General features: G+C 41.2%; 1 protein-coding gene and 1 long non-coding RNA gene across 3 annotated transcripts in view; both read left to right on the top strand.

The window, feature by feature from the left end:
* The first annotated feature begins 1,455 nt into the window (after positions 1–1,455).
* Positions 1,456–4,068, top strand: LOC102082395 (uncharacterized). The gene is made up of 5 exons (XR_002058233.2): positions 1,456–1,476; positions 1,579–1,647; positions 2,269–2,384; positions 2,499–2,550; positions 2,656–4,068. It is a non-coding gene; the product is annotated as an uncharacterized LOC102082395 (long non-coding RNA).
* Positions 4,069–4,885: 817 nt separating this feature from the next.
* Positions 4,886–7,800, top strand: part of LOC102082456 (uncharacterized) — a 34,395-nt gene continuing 31,480 nt past the window's right edge. For both annotated transcript variants that reach the window (XR_267461.3, XM_019356715.2), the window contains exon 1: positions 4,886–4,946. The gene's annotated coding sequence lies outside the window, so the exon portion shown is untranslated. The remainder of the gene's footprint in view (positions 4,947–7,800) is intronic.

The following is a 7,800-nucleotide window of genomic DNA, read 5'->3' on the forward strand; positions in this document are numbered from 1 at the left end:
CGGCGCCATCTTGGAGTGTCAAAATAATAGGGGTGTTAATATCATTTTGAAATATGGAGAGACAATGGTCCAACTCCCAAGCAGTCTCTGATGATGGCAGCTGTGCTTTCACGTTATACACACACACACACACACACACACACACACAGAAAGACATTCTACACCTCTCACATGTTGGCCACCCTCCCGCTCTAAGGAAAGTAGTGACCCCCATCACTTCCCTAACAGCAGGATATCCAGACGCCTTTTACTTTGATAAGGTTTCTGAAAGAGACTCAGGCGCAGGCCAGGGTTTTCCTTTAAGTGAAGAGCAGTGCGTTTATTTATAGCGAACACAATCACCAAGTGGCTATATACAATGTGCAGGGGAAAGGGGGTCCAGGTCGCCGTGGGAAACAGGGTTAGGGGAAAAGGTGCTCCACACTTTCTGTACAAAAGCTCCAAGTCCTCCTCCTCAGTCACTGCTCTCAGGATCAGGTTCCAGAAACGATCTAAACACAAAAGGGCAGGTTAGCAGGATAATCACAAAAGGCTTTCAAGATTCAGGTTTGCAGATGCACAAGTTGACTGACGCTGATAGCTCAACGATCCAGCGAAGACTAGCGTAGACCTGCCATCTTAAGTAGTGCAGCAATCAGCTGGGATCAGCAGCCGGTGCGGTGATGAGAGCAGGTGTGTGGGCCAGCAGCGGGAGCCCGCAATGAGCGTCACCGCGGCAAGAGCGAGAGGGGGAGAGGGAGGAGGGAGAGAGCAAAAAAAACCCCACAAACATATTGCCTAATAGAAGGTCGACCAGCGAGGCACAGGGACCATGACACACTTTACAACTTACTTCCTATGAAGGTGCAATAAAACCTGGGGCCCACTCGAGACTAAGGAGCTTGGAAAGAAAAGCGTCTGGACTTCTTGAGTTGCTTGAAGACGTTTCACCTCTCATCCGAGAAGCTTCTTCAGTTCTAAGGGTCAATGGTGGAGAGTCCCCGATTTAAACCTAGTGGGAGTTTTCCCCCCAAAGGGGGACAAAGGACCCCCTGATGATCCTCTACCTAATCACATGAGCCAGGGTGTGAAAGCGGGTGTGGGTCCTAGAGAAACCTCTACATCGGAGAAACCAAAAAGCTACTTCACAAGCGCATGGCACAACATAGAAGAGCCACCTCCACAGGACAAGACTCAGCAGTTCATCTGCATCTAAAGGACAAAGGTCACTCTTTCGAGGATGCCAACGTTCACATTTTGGACAGAGAGGACAGATGGTTTGAAAGAGGAGTGAAAGAGGCCATTTACGTCCACTGTGAGCGACCATCTTTGAACAGAGGCGGTGGTTTACGACACCAACTGTCTGCCATCTATAATCCAGTTTTGAGATCCCTTCCCAGACGCCTTAACGCCCACTCACATCCTGGACCATCTGACCTCAGGAAATCACATGGTAGCATGGGGCCAGGTTTCACAATGAGCTCACCCAAAACTCTAGCTGATTAGGACCCACACCCGCTTTCACACCTTGGCTCATGTGATTAGATGACAAGGTACATCTTAAGGCCTGTTCACCAATTTCATCTTCATTTTTTGTAGGTTCTTCGCAACATTGAGAGGGCACAGGACACCCAGAAGAAGACCTTTGGAACACAGAAAAGGAAGCAGGTAAGACAGTGTGTTGTTCAAGCAGGTGATGATGTTCTTTTGTCAGGTGATCCAAAGAGACGACGCACTGGAGATGCATTATTGATCCAAAGCCAAGGACCGTACACTGTGGCCAGCATCACGCCAAAGGGGGTGGCCACTATTGTGAAGGGAGCAACTTGCCAGAAGGTAAACGTGTCCAGGCTGAGGAACTACCACAGTTCAAAAAGTAAGAGTATGACATGCAATAAGTAGTCGCAATTACATTTAGATTTAATGTTAAAAATGGTTTAAAGTTTGTATGTCATGCCACATATTTGCATATTATCAGATCCACCAACTGAGAGGAAGTTTCTCCTGGACCACTCATATGGGACTCCTGAATGGCAGATTGATCATCAGTATGCCAGTCCAGGAGCAAAGTGGCAGAAAGACTTGGACCCTCTTCAGTCCAGTCTGATGAGGCCCATTTCTGTGCAGTCACGTTAAACCTTTATAAGTCAAAGTCGTTGATGGTTATAGAATTGTTGAAGCATGAGAGTAATTCCAGCCTTATTTAGTATTTTCCCTTTCATTCTTTTTCTTTATTATTTTTATATAATATTTTGAAGCAAATTCACATGATGTGCTCTTTTCATTTAGCTCAAATATGTTTTGGACTAAAACCGACCTCCAGGAGAACTCCTAGTGAAGGAAGACAATATCTGCCTGACTTGGGAAGACTTTTGGAGCCTGGGTTTGGAACAGTCCATGGAATCTACTCTAAGTATATCTTGTTACTTTAGCTAATGTACCACAAAGAAAATAGGATGTAATGCAAGATTTTAAGAATAGTGACTGAAACCGTATTCTGTTGCTTTTTGCTGTTTCTTTCAGATTGGGAATGCTTGTCTGAAGATTGTGGGGGAAGCTGCACAAAGACATGTAATCTGTTGTACTGGTACATTTTTTCTTTGTTAAAGCCATTAATGGTTGTTGTGTATTGATTTTGGGTTTTTGTGTGTGTGTGTGTGTGTGTGTTTCCTTTAGGGAAAAGATGTTCACATTGCTGACCTCTACGTCGTGGCCACCTGGAAGGATCCACAAGTCAACCTGCTGCGTTGCTTGCCGGTACGTTTTTCGTTGATTTTTCTCCTGTGTGTGCATTTTTACTAATTTGTACCAGGGTTCCCCATTTGTGGTTCCCCCACATATTGGTTCATGTTCTGATACCCGTTTTCATTTGTGACAGTTTTTGCTAACTCTTGTGTTATTGGTTATCACCGATTTCTTTTTATTGTTTGTTTAATTTCTTTTGCCCTCTGTGGCCTGGCCTCGGTGGAGTTCTTTGTTACTGCGTACTAGCCAAGAAGTCATAATGAGCTGTGTTTTGTTTAATGTTGTTTAATTTAGTTCCTTAAATTACATTTATGAAATAAATCTACCTGTATCTATTGCTCATGTTCTTGAAATATGTTGTTTGTTTTCAGGATTGTTACAGTAAACCTGTCAAAATTATAAAGTAGTCCTGCGTAATTTGATATGGATATATACAAATGAGTGTAGTCAAATCTCAATTTAACAAATGGTTAACCTAAGAATACCCATTTAAAAATATTGTCAAACATTAATTTTGCAACACTGTTAATTTTGTGGTTACAAAGAAGAAAGTTAATTCAAGTCAAAGTGGCAAACCAAAAAAAATCTAATACAAAAATAGAAAGTAAAGCGATTTTAGGTGATGACATTGCCACATTGTCTTTAGTGCAAGAATATATCATATTTTATTATTAGAAAAACATTCCTAGAATATGTAGTAAAAATTAAAAATATCTGCTGTATTATGATGGTGCATTTTCAGCTTTCATATCAAAATATAGCCTATTGTGTATATAAATAAAAATTGTAATATGTCACGTGAAAATTAATGAGCCAGATTAAGTGTTTACTGACAATTGACAGTGATAGCGGAGATCATCATCACTATTCCAACAATCCTCTCCACACAGACAAGCATAAACACACTCGACTATCACTAAATCAAATTTCACACGCATTTATAATGACGCTAATTCAGTTTACAATACGGATCATTCGCTCGGTCAGCAGGGTGCGGTATCCTCGTACACTGGGAGTAAACTGCCATTAAACAAAACAGAAGAAGAAGAAAACATCTGCACATGCGCAGTAAGGATCGGGGAGTCCTGATCCGTAACTATCTTTTTATTTTTCGTTTTTGTCTAAATTATATTGAAATGTTTCATTATTGGAAACATTTTAAGAGGAACTTATTATTGTTAACATCTTAACAGATACTCTGACCCGTAACTCTCGTAAAACGCTTCGACCGGAAGTAGACACCTTTCGCGCATGCGGGGTACTTATCGGGTTTCCGGTACGGATCGGGCAGTGACATTGGCCGTTTATCAATGCCCAAGTACGCGAGTACGTACTCGCGTTCTCGGTGAGTACGTACCCCCCGAGAACGCACGGGAGTACGTACCTGCCGAGAACGCGAGCACGGACTCGTGGGATGTTTCTCAATTCTCAAGTCCGCGAGCGGGGGGTGGGGGGGGGACGATGTGCCGGGAGTCCGCTGTTGAGTTTTGGACGAAATGCATTCTGGGATATATAGCTGTCCCAAGTCTACACCGATGCATGCTCGATAAAATGGGTGGATCGAGAACACATCCGGGACTTTTTCGCGTTCTCGGCGTGATGCCTACTTCGAATTGGAACAGTACTTGGTCTCCGACTGATGACGTTTCACGAGTACACGAGAACGCAAGTACGCACAAGTACGCATATTGATAAACGCCCACTGTTTATACGCGAAACGGGAGTAAAGGATTGAACTTAGAGGAGAGAGACGAACTAAAGTATCGATCATATACCACTACCAACGTTTGGATCGATATCTGCATCGATCTGCCCAGCAGTAAAATATCTCCACACGATTCTCCTCCATCTGGGCTTTCCCCCATCTCTGTAGTCCAAATGTAGTTTCAAAGTCACGTAACCGCACAGCAACGATTTAAAGCAGACCAGGCAGAAGGGGGCGGAGCAAAGTAGCAGAGTAGTCGAGCAGAAAGAGCTGCTTTTTTCATGAAGCGGGAGTGAAGTAGTGACCTTAGAGGAAAGAAAAAAACTGAAGTATCGATCATATACCACTACCAACGTTTGGATCGATACGTGCATCGATCTGCCCACCCTTGTCTCCTGGATCGTAGCTGAGATCAGCGTGAACCACGTGGGTCTCTGCTCCCTGATCTGTTTGCTGTGTTTGGAAAGAGTTCCAGCTTCATCACGGAGTTTCTCTCGGTTTGTGGGCTCATCTAAAGGTAAGCACCGAGCTAACTTTACTGTGAGTTCAGTTCATGTTGAGTTTAGCTCCTGAATGAGGTCTTCTGCTGCTCTCCTCGGTGTCTGTTCACAGTTTATTGTGAACACGTTGAGAGAAGAGTGAGAGAGTGTTTGGAGAAAACACCAACTAATCATTAGCTCAGCATGCTGGGAGAAGTTGAGCGTTTGCTGGCAGAAAGTTGGAGCAGAAAAGTCTTTTCATTGGCCCTGCAGCTGTTTTTCTGCATGCACCAAACTTCTACAGCCTCATTTCTATTTAAGTGATAAAAGGAGTGCGTGTGTTAGCGCGCTGAAACTGCAGCTGCTAGAACACAGTTGTTCATTATCTGCTCAGTCAATAACATTTATTCATTTCACAAACACATTACGCACGATCTGATGTCGTCGTTTTGGTGTTGTTCCCAGATCGTCATACTAAATGTTGTTCATTGCAAGTGACCAATCAGAATGTTCTGACGTCATACTTTCGCGACTTCGGGACAAACGCCTTAAAACAAAAAAACTGTACTTAAGGTGTGTCCCAATCAGGGGCGGATCTAGAGAAATTTTCTTAGGGTGGCAAAGAAATCAAATAGGGTGGCAAAATCAAAGCCATTTTTTCCCCCCAAACACATATGCAGGTGGTTACATATGGTTAAAATGATTCAAATGCAGTAAGTATACGCGTTATAGTCTATAACTTAATTATTGTCTGTAGCCCACATAATTACACACTTTAGTTACATAAAACATGTGAGTTTTGATGTTATGTACTGTATAGCCTGTATAATAAATAAATATGTAGCCAAATAAATATAAAATCCAGAAAGCTACACAACATGGGGCGGTTCATTTACAAACACAAGTCTAACTTAAATTTCACACTGTTTTTTGTTAGAAAACAATCACATTTTTACAGCTTAAATTACACAAAATGTCAGAAATCTGCACTGTCATGAACATAAATTTAAACCCAATTTTTCATGATTTGTTGGATTAACCCACTGAGGTCTGAAATACAACCGGACATTTTTGACTACTTTTGAGTTTACGTTTGTATTTCACCCTCAGATTGTTTCATTTTATTTTTTTCCCTCTTGCCTTGTTTGGTATCATTCTTTTCAGCTCAACTGAATTTAGTTGTTTTTTTCACTGACATACTGCATTAGTATCACTGATCTGAAATCACACAAAGAACTTAAAATCATAGTAGTATTTTTTTACTGTAAAAAACCCCCCACAGACATGTTGAGTAAATTTTTATAACTTGAAATGCAAATATAAAATGTACATTTTGTAAACATATACAACTATTTATCTAAAAATGCAGCCAATACACCTGCTGTTTTTTTTTTCATTTTCTACAACCATTTAAAAATATTACTAAAACTAAAATGAGAGAACAGTCAGGTTTCGCAATAAGATGCCCCACAAATGATGTGTGCCAGTAAAAAAAAAGTTTGTCCACCAAAAGACAGAGGAGAACAGCACAGGGATAAACCTGCAGGCCTGACAACAGCAGGTGTATCACTCCGCTGGTTTTCTACTTAGTGACAGTGTTTAAGTTGCAAATGTGCCTTAGTGACATTTATTAGTGCCCTCACTGACACACAAAACAAAACGACTACACAACAGAACAACTACACAAGACAACACAACACACTAAGTATAAACTCCACACTAAACGTCACAAATCTCCCACATCTAAAAACTCTCTCGCTCTCTCTCTCACTCGCTCGCTCTGTCTCGCTGCCGTTACCGTCACTCCCAAAACTTTTCCCTCTTCCTAAACAACCAAATCCCACATGTTGACTTTTTTTTTTTTTAATTGGTCGACATGGTGCATTTTTCCACCGATAGGAAAGAGGTGGCATTTTTTCCTTTCTTTACTGTTTTCGCGCTGTCCTTAGAAAACGCTTAAAACACACACACACAAAAACGTGACGACAGTATTTAGAAAAAAAGCGTGGCTTATATATATTATCATAACTCTGGATTTACTGGCCTGTAATTAAAATTAAAAAACTTGGAAGTCCGAACTTTCAATGTGGGCTGAAATAGAGACTTGGCGTGGCTGCAGCTTGTTGCTATGTCAGCTTAAAATAGTCATATGATTTGGAGGTGCAGCGTGTCTGTGGACCACAGAGGGTTAATAACACTCACCTTCCTTCCATTTCCAGAGTGTAGCATCCAACCAGCTGTGCAAAATCCGAAATTCCCATGGTGTTGTTCAAAATGTGCTCTGGCACAATCATAAGCATCGCTTGCTACTGAAAACAAGAAAAAAGCCGGTCCTGCTATGGGCTGAACCATTTGTTAATGGTGGGGGGGGGGGGACACTATGCAATATATTCAGTTTTAGCATTTATATTCACTGTTGACTTTAACACTCGCTCTCTCTCTCTCGCTCTCTCTCTCGCTCTCTCTATATATATCTATCTATCGATAGATATATATCTCTCTCTATCTCTCTATATAGATATCTATATAGATATAGATATCTATAGAGATATCTATATCGATATAGATATCGATAGAGATATCTATAGATATCTCTATAGAGATATATCTCTATAGATATATATCTATATCTATAGATATAGATATAGATATAAATAATATTTTTTCACTAGAGCCAGTGAGAACACCAGACTCCGGGCAAATCGTTTTCAAACCCACCGCCGTCTTTCACTACTCAGGTTAAACATGATGTATAAGTCACTTAGATAACTGAAAAATGTTATTGTTTGGCTTTTTTTAGTATTTTATTTGTTCCTGGGTAAATCGGTTTTGCTGAGTTTAAAGTTATAGTTTTACACAGCTGAATAAACGTCAAGCAAACAGCTGATTATC

This window comes from Oreochromis niloticus, linkage group LG9 (genome assembly GCF_001858045.2).
Source record: "Oreochromis niloticus isolate F11D_XX linkage group LG9, O_niloticus_UMD_NMBU, whole genome shotgun sequence".
NCBI classification, from domain to species: Eukaryota; Metazoa; Chordata; class Actinopteri; order Cichliformes; family Cichlidae; genus Oreochromis; species Oreochromis niloticus.